An 8,005-nucleotide genomic window follows, 5' to 3' on the forward strand; every position below is an offset into this window, starting at 1 on the left:
AGGGCCGGGCCGGGAGATGTGTGGGCAGGGCCGGGCTGGGTGGGCAGAGGGCAGGGCAGGGCAGGGCCGGGCGATGTGTGGGCAGGGCCGGGCCAGGCCAGGCTGGTGGGCAGAGGGCAGGGCAGGGCAGGGCCGGGCCGGGCGATGTGTGGGAAGGGCTGGGCCAGGCGATGTATGGGCAGGGCAGGGCCGGGCCGGGAGATGTGTGGGCAGGGCCGGGCTGGGCCGGGCTGGGTGGGCAGAGGGCAGGGCAGGGCAGGGCCGGGCGATGTGTGGGCAGGGCCGGGCCAGGCCAGGCTGGTGGGCAGAGGGCAGGGCAGGGCAGGGCCGGGCGATGTGTGGGAAGGGCTGGGCCAGGCGATGTATGGGCAGGGCAGGGCCGGGCCGGGCGATGTGTGGGAAGGGCAGGGCAGGGCCGGGCCAGGCGATGTATGGGCAGGGCAGGGCAGGGCCGGGCCGGGCGATGTGTGGGCAAGGCCGGGCCGGGCTGGGCTGGGTGGGCAGAGGGCAGGGCAGGGCAGGGCCGGGCCGGGCGATGTGTGGGCAGGGCCGGGCCGGGCCAGGCTGGTGGGCAGAGGGCCGGGCCGGGCCGGGCCGGGCCGGGCTGGGTGGGCAGAGGGCAGGGCAGGGCAGGGCCGGGCCGGGCGATGTGTGGGCAGGGCCGGGCCGGGCCAGGCTGGTGGGCAGAGGGCCGGGCCGGGCCGGGCTGGGCGGGCACAGGGCCGGGCGATGTACAGGCAGATGTATCACATCGCACACGATAAACAAGCGGGGAATTTCATCAGCCCCCATCATGGCTTTAATTTGGCTGCCTAATGAGTCAGATCCAGCCGCGCAGATACAAGTTGTCAGTGCCGCAGCCCTAATGAATTTCTTGCCACTTGTAATCAAGGCGGCTTGTCGGAGGGGGATGATTAATGGGTCCCCAGAGGAGCTGCGTCCCTCGGCTGCCATCGCGCTGCCACCGCCACCAGGAACTTGGCCTGGGTCGGCCTGGGGCGGAAGCAGGAGAGATGGACAGGTGAGGGGGGGGCAGGAAGGGTGGAGTTTGTATTGAGAGACAGGAGCAGGGGTAGGAGCATGTGCAGGGGAATGGGCAGGGAGGGGCAGATGGGGAAAGGTGGAGGAGGGATGGGGTGGGGCAAAGGAAGGGGGAAAGGCTAGCAGTAAGGGGGAGGAGGGATGGGGCAGGGGAAGGGCTGGAGGGGAGGGATGGGGCAGGGGAAGGGCAGGAGGGGAGGGATGGGGCAGGGAAGGGGCAGGGGAGGGGCAGGGGAGGGGCAGGAGGGGAGGGATGGGGCAGGGGAGGGGCAGGAGGGGAGCGGTGGGGAGGAGGGATGGGATGGGCAGGGGAGGGGCAGGAGGGGAGCGGTGGGGAGGAGGGATGGGGCAGGAGGGGAGGGATGGGGCAGGGGAGGGGCAGGAGGGGAGCGGTGGGGAGGAGGGATGGGGCAGGGGAGGGGCAGGAGGGGAGGGATGGGGCAGGGGAGGGGCAAGAGGGGAGGGATGGGGCAGGGGAGGGGCAGGAGGGGAGCGGTGGGGAGGAGGGATGGGGCAGGGGAGGGGCAGGAGGGGAGGGATGGGGCAGGGGAGGGGCAAGAGGGGAGGGATGGGGCAGGGGAGGGGCAGGAGGGGAGCGGTGGGGAGGAGGGATGGGGCAGGGGAGGGGCAGGAGGGGAGCGGTGGGGAGGAGGGATGGGGCAGGGGAGGAGCAGGAGGGGAGCGGTGGGGAGGAGGATGGGGCAGGGGAGGGGCAGGAGGGGAGCGGTGGGGAGGAGGGATGGGGCAGGGGAGGAGCAGGAGGGGAGCGGTGGGGAGGAGGGATGGGGCAGGGGAGGGGCTGAGCAGGGAGCGCTGAGAGGGGCGGGCCGTGCTGGCCCTGGCTTGCCAGGCTCTGTTCCGATGCCTGCAGTAGGGAGGGGTCCCGCCCCCCTGCGCCCCCCGGGCAGGGCAGGATGCAGCGCGTGGCCGGGTGGCACAGCTGGGTGCCCGGCTTGTGGGGCCTGAGACAAGTCGAGTGCCTGGCCTGGCCCAGGGTAGTGCCCCCCCCGGGCCGGGAGGGCTCGCAGGGCCGTGGGGCCCAGCTCCCAGCAGAGGGACCCCAGAGCCAGCTCCCCCCGCGGCTCCTCTGCCCGACCCGCCGGGCGCAGCTGGCAGTGCCTGTGGGCAGCGTGATCGGCCCCGGGCCTAGGCTGGGAGGGGCTGAGCCTGGCCCATCACCCTGCCTCCCCACGTGTCCCCAGCTGGGCCCTTGTGCAGCACCACGCGCCCACGGCTCCCACCCCTTACCCAGAACCCCCCAGCCCCCCACTTATCCCGGCCCCCACCCCTTACCCAGAGCCCCCCAGCCCCCCCCCCACTTATCCCGGCCCCCACCCCTTACCCAGAGCCCCCCAGCCCCCCCCACTTATCCCGGCCCCCACCCCTTACCCAGAGCCCCCCAGCCCCCCACTTATCCCGGCCCCCACCCCTTACCCAGAGCCCCCCAGCCCCCCCCCCACTTATCCCGGCCCCCACCCCTTACCCAGAGCCCCCCAGCCCCCCCCACTTATCCCGGCCCCCACCCCTTACCCAGAGCCCCCCAGCCCCCCCCCACTTATCCGGCCCCCACCCCTTACCCAGAGCCCCCCAGCCCCCCCCGACTTATCCCGGCCCCCACCCCTTACCCAGAGCCCCCCAGCCCCCCCCACTTATCCCGCCCCCCACCCCTTACCCAGAGCCCCCCAGCCCCCCCCCACTTATCCCGGCCCCCACCCCTTACCCAGAGCCCCCAGCCCCCCCACTTATCCCGGCCCCCATCCCTTACCCAGAGCCCCCCAGCCCCCCCACTTATCCCGGCCCCCACCCCTTACCCAGAGCCCCCCCCATCCTCCCACTTGTCCCGAGCCCCAGCCTGGGGCCCACAGCCCCCGCCCTTACCTAGGCCCATGAGTGCTGGTACCAGCAGCTGGCCCTGCCAGAGGTGGGGGGGCTGGCTGCCCGTGGCCATGCCCTTAGCGCTGCCGAGCCAGGCGCAGGCCCCCCGAGGGCCCAGCCACGGTCTCGGGCTGCACTGTGACTGGCACGGCCTGGGCCGAGGGAGGGGCAGTGAACGCCCGCGGGGCGCCTGGCTTCTGCTCCTGGAGCACCCTGGGCCAGTCCCGCCTGCACCCTCCTATGCCCCAAGGCACTGGGACCAGGCCTCAGCACCGGCTGGCTCCAAGCACACAGCTGGCCATGCCCCGGGGGGGGGAGCACACAGCCGGCCATGCCCCGGGGGGGGGAGCACACAGCCGGCCATGCCCCGGGGGGGGGGAGCACACAGCCGGCCATGCCCCGGGGGGGGGAGCACACAGCCGGCCATGCCCCGGGGGGGGGAGCACACAGCCGGCCATGCCCCGGGGGGGGGAGCACACAGCCGGCCATGCCCCGGGGGGGGGGAGCACACAGCTGGCCATGCCCCGGGGGGGAGCACACAGCCGGCCATGCCCCGGGGGGGGAGCTCACAGCCGGCCATGCCCCGGGGGGGCTCACAGCCGGCCATGCCCCAGGGGGGCTCTCAGCCAGCCATGCCCCGGGGGGGCTCACAGCCGGCCATGCCCCGGGGGGGCTCACAGCCGGCCATGCCCCAGGGGGGCTCTCAGCCGGCCATGCCCCGGGGGGGCTCTCAGCCGGCCATGCCCCGGGGGAGCTCACAGCCGGCCACGCCCCGGGGGGGGAGCTCACAGCCGGCCACGCCCCGGGGGGGCTCACAGCCGGCCATGCCCCAGGGGGTAGCCGACGGGCGGGGGTGGCGCACACAGGCGGGGCTGCGGGGGAAGCTTTATTGCCCGTTCTCTCGGTGGCTGTGGGTCGCACTCGGCGAAGGACCAGTATTTACAGCGCGTCCATATAAATATTTCCAATGTACATTTTATACATGCGGAGCGGAGCCCCCCAGCGCCGCAGGAGACCAGCCCCTGGCCGGCAGCCGGAGCAGGGCAGGGAGCGCGGCCGCTGCAGGACGAGAAAGCGGCCAGGCCGTGCCCCCCAGGCTCCGAGCCAGCACCAGGCCCCACAGCGGGCACCCACTGGGGGGTGCAGACGAGGGGGAAGCACAGGGTGTCTCGGGGACAGGCGGGGGAGGTGCTGGAATGGACTCCCAGCACGGAGGGCGGGAGAGGCAGACAGGAAAGATCTCTAGGTACCAGAGGGGGGCCACGGGAACCGTCTCTCTGTCTGGGGGGGGGACACAGGAACCGTCTCTGACTGGGGGGGCACATGGAATCGTCTCTGACCGGGGGACACACGGGAACCGTCTCTGACTGGGGGGGCACATGGAATCGTCTCTGACTGGGGGGGACACACGGGAACCGTCTCTCTGACTGGGGGGGACACACGGGAACCGTCTCTGACTGGGGGGGCACATGGAATCGTCTCTGACTGGGGGGGACACACGGGAACCGTCTCTCTGACTGGGGGGGCACATGGAATCGTCTCTGACAGGGGGGGACACACGGGAACCGTCTCTCTGACTGGGGGGGCACATGGAATCGTCTCTGACTGGGGGGGACACACGGGAACCGTCTCTCTGACTGGGGGGGCACATGGAATCGTCTCTGACCGGGGGGGACACACGGGAACCGTCTCTCTGACTGGGGGGGCACATGGAATCGTCTCTGACTGGGGGGGACACACGGGAACCGTCTCTCTGACTGGGGGGGCACATGGAATCGTCTCTGACTGGGGGGGACACACGGGAACCGTCTCTCTGACTGGGGGGGCACATGGAATCGTCTCTGACTGGGGGGGACACACGGGAACCGTCTCTCTGACTGGGGGGGCACATGGAATCGTCTCAGACTGGGGGGGGACACACGGGAACCGTCTCTGACTGGGGGGGCACATGGAACCGTCTCTGACTGGGGGGACACACAGGAACCGTCTCTCTGACTGGGGGGGCACATGGAATCGTCTCTGACTGGGGGGGACACACGGGAACCGTCTCTCTGACTGGGGGGGCACATGGAATCGTCTCTGACTGGGGGGGACACACGGGAACCGTCTCTCTGACTGGGGGGGCACATGGAATCGTCTCTGACTGGGGGGGGACACACGGGAACCGTCTCTCTGACTGGGGGGGCACATGGAATCGTCTCTGACTGGGGGGGGACACACGGGAACCGTCTCTGACTGGGGGGGCACATGGAACCGTCTCTGACTGGGGGGGACACACGGGAACCGTCTCTCTGACTGGGGGGGCACATGGAATCGTCTCTGACTGGGGGGGACACACGGGAACCGTCTCTCTGACTGGGGGGGCACATGGAATCGTCTCTGACTGGGGGGGACACACGGGAACCGTCTCTGACTGGGGGGGACACACGGGAACCGTCTCTCTGACTGGGGGGGCACATGGAATCGTCTCTGACTGGGGGGGACACACGGGAACCGTCTCTGACTGGGGGGCACATGGAATCGTCTCTGACTGGGGGGGGACACACGGGAACCTTCTCTGACTGGGGGGGACACACGGGAACCGTCTCTCTGACTGGGGGGGCACATGGAATCGTCTCTGACTGGGGGGGACACACGGGAACCGTCTCTCTGACTGGGGGGGGCACATGGAATCGTCTCTGACTGGGGGGGACACACGGGAACCGTCTCTCTGACTGGGGGGGCACATGGAATCGTCTCTGACTGGGGGGGGACACACGGGAACCGTCTCTGACTGGGGGGGGCACATGGAACCGTCTCTGACTGGGGGGGACACACGGGAACCGTCTCTCTGACTGGGGGGGCACATGGAATCGTCTCTGACTGGGGGGACACACGGGAACCGTCTCTCTGACTGGGGGGGCACATGGAATCGTCTCTGACTGGGGGGGACACACGGGAACCGTCTCTGACTGGGGGGGACACACGGGAACCGTCTCTCTGACTGGGGGGGCACATGGAATCGTCTCTGACTGGGGGGGACACACGGGAACCGTCTCTGACTAGGGGGGGCACATGGAATCGTCTCTGACTGGGGGGGACACACGGGAACCGTCTCTCTGACTGGGGGGGCACATGGAATCGTCTCTGACTGGGGGGGGACACACGGGAACCGTCTCTGACTGGGGGGGCACATGGAACCGTCTCTGACTGGGGGGGACACACGGGAACCGTCTCTCTGACTGGGGGGGCACATGGAATCGTCTCTGACTGGGGGGGACACACGGGAACCGTCTCTCTGACTGGGGGGGCACATGGAATCATCTCTGACTGGGGGGGACACACGGGAACCGTCTCTGACTGGGGGGGACACACGGGAACCGTCTCTCTGACTGGGGGGGCACATGGAATCGTCTCTGACTGGGGGGGACACACGGGAACCGTCTCTGACTGGGGGGCACATGGAATCGTCTCTGACTGGGGGGGACACACGGGAACCGTCTCTGACTGGGGGGGCACATGGAATCGTCTCTGACTGGGGGGGACACACGGGAACCGTCTCTGACTGGGGGGCACATGGAATCGTCTCTGACTGGGGGGGACACACGGGAACCGTCTCTGACTGGGGGGGCACATGGAATCGTCTCTGACTGGGGGGGACACACAGGAACTGTCTCTGACTGGGGGGGACACACGGGAACCGTCTCTGACTGGGGGGGGCACATGGAATCGTCTCTGACTAGGGGGGGCACATGGAATCGTCTCTGACTGGGGGGGACACACGGGAACCGTCTCTGACTGGGGGGGGCACATGGAATCGTCTCTGACTAGGGGGGGCACATGGAATCGTCTCTGACTGGGGGGGACACACGGGAACCGTCTCTGACTAGGGGGGGCACATGGAATCGTCTCTGACTGGGGGGGACACACGGGAACCGTCTCTGACTGGGGGGGCACACGGGAACCGTCTCTGACTGGGGGGGCACATGGAATCGTCTCTGACTGGGAGGGACACACGGGAACCGTCTCTCTGACTTTGGGGGCACATGGAATCGTCTCTGACTGGGGGGGGACACACGGGAACCGTCTCTCTGACTGGGGGGGGCACATGGAATCGTCTCTGACTGGGGGGGGGCACACGGGAACCGTCTCTGACTAGGGGGGGCACATGGAATCGTCTCTGACTGGGGGGGACACACGGGAACCGTCTCTCTGACTGGGGGGGCACATGGAATCGTCTCTGACTGGGGGGGACACACGGGAACCGTCTCTGACTGGGGGGGACACACGGGAACCGTCTCTGACTGGGGGGGCACATGGAATCGTTTCTGACTGGGGGGGACACACAGGAACCGTCTCTGACTAGGGGGGGCACATGGAATCGTCTCTGACTGGGGGGGACACACGGGAACCGTCTCTGACTCGGGGGGCACATGGAATCGTCTCTGACTGGGGGGGGCACACAGGAACTGTCTCTCTGTACCAAGGGGGGGGAGGGAGACAGGGAAACTGTCTCTCTGTACCGGGGGGGGGCACGGGAACTGTCTGGGGGTATGTCTACACTACCCCGCTAGTTCGAACTAGCGGGGTAATGTATGCATACCGCACTTGCTAATGAAGCCCGGGATTTGAATTTCCCGGGCTTCATTAGCATAAGCGGGGAGCCGCCATTTTTAAATCCCCGCTGCTTCGAACCCCGTGTAGCGCGGCTACACGGGGCTCGAACTAGGTAGTTCGGACTAGGGTGCCTATTCCGAACTACCGGTACACCTCGTTTCACGAGGAGTACCGGTAGTTCGGAATAGGACCCTAGTCCGAACTACCTAGTTCGAGCCCCGTGTAGCCGCGCTACACGGGGTTCGAAGCAGCGGGGATTTAAAAATGGCGGCTCCCCGCTTATGCTAATGAAGCCCGGGAAATTCAAATCCCGGGCTTCATTAGCAAGTGCGGTATGCATACATTACCCTCCTAGTTCGAACTAGGAGGGTAGTGTAGACATACCCTGGGTCTGTCTACACTACCCCGCTAGTTCGAAGCAGGGTGGTTAATGTAGGCAACCGGAGTTGCAAATGAAGCCCGGGATTTGAATTTCCCGGCTTCATTTGCATAT

The sequence above is a fragment of the Pelodiscus sinensis genome, unplaced genomic scaffold, assembly GCF_049634645.1.
Source record: "Pelodiscus sinensis isolate JC-2024 unplaced genomic scaffold, ASM4963464v1 ctg63, whole genome shotgun sequence".
Taxonomy (NCBI): domain Eukaryota; kingdom Metazoa; phylum Chordata; order Testudines; family Trionychidae; genus Pelodiscus; species Pelodiscus sinensis.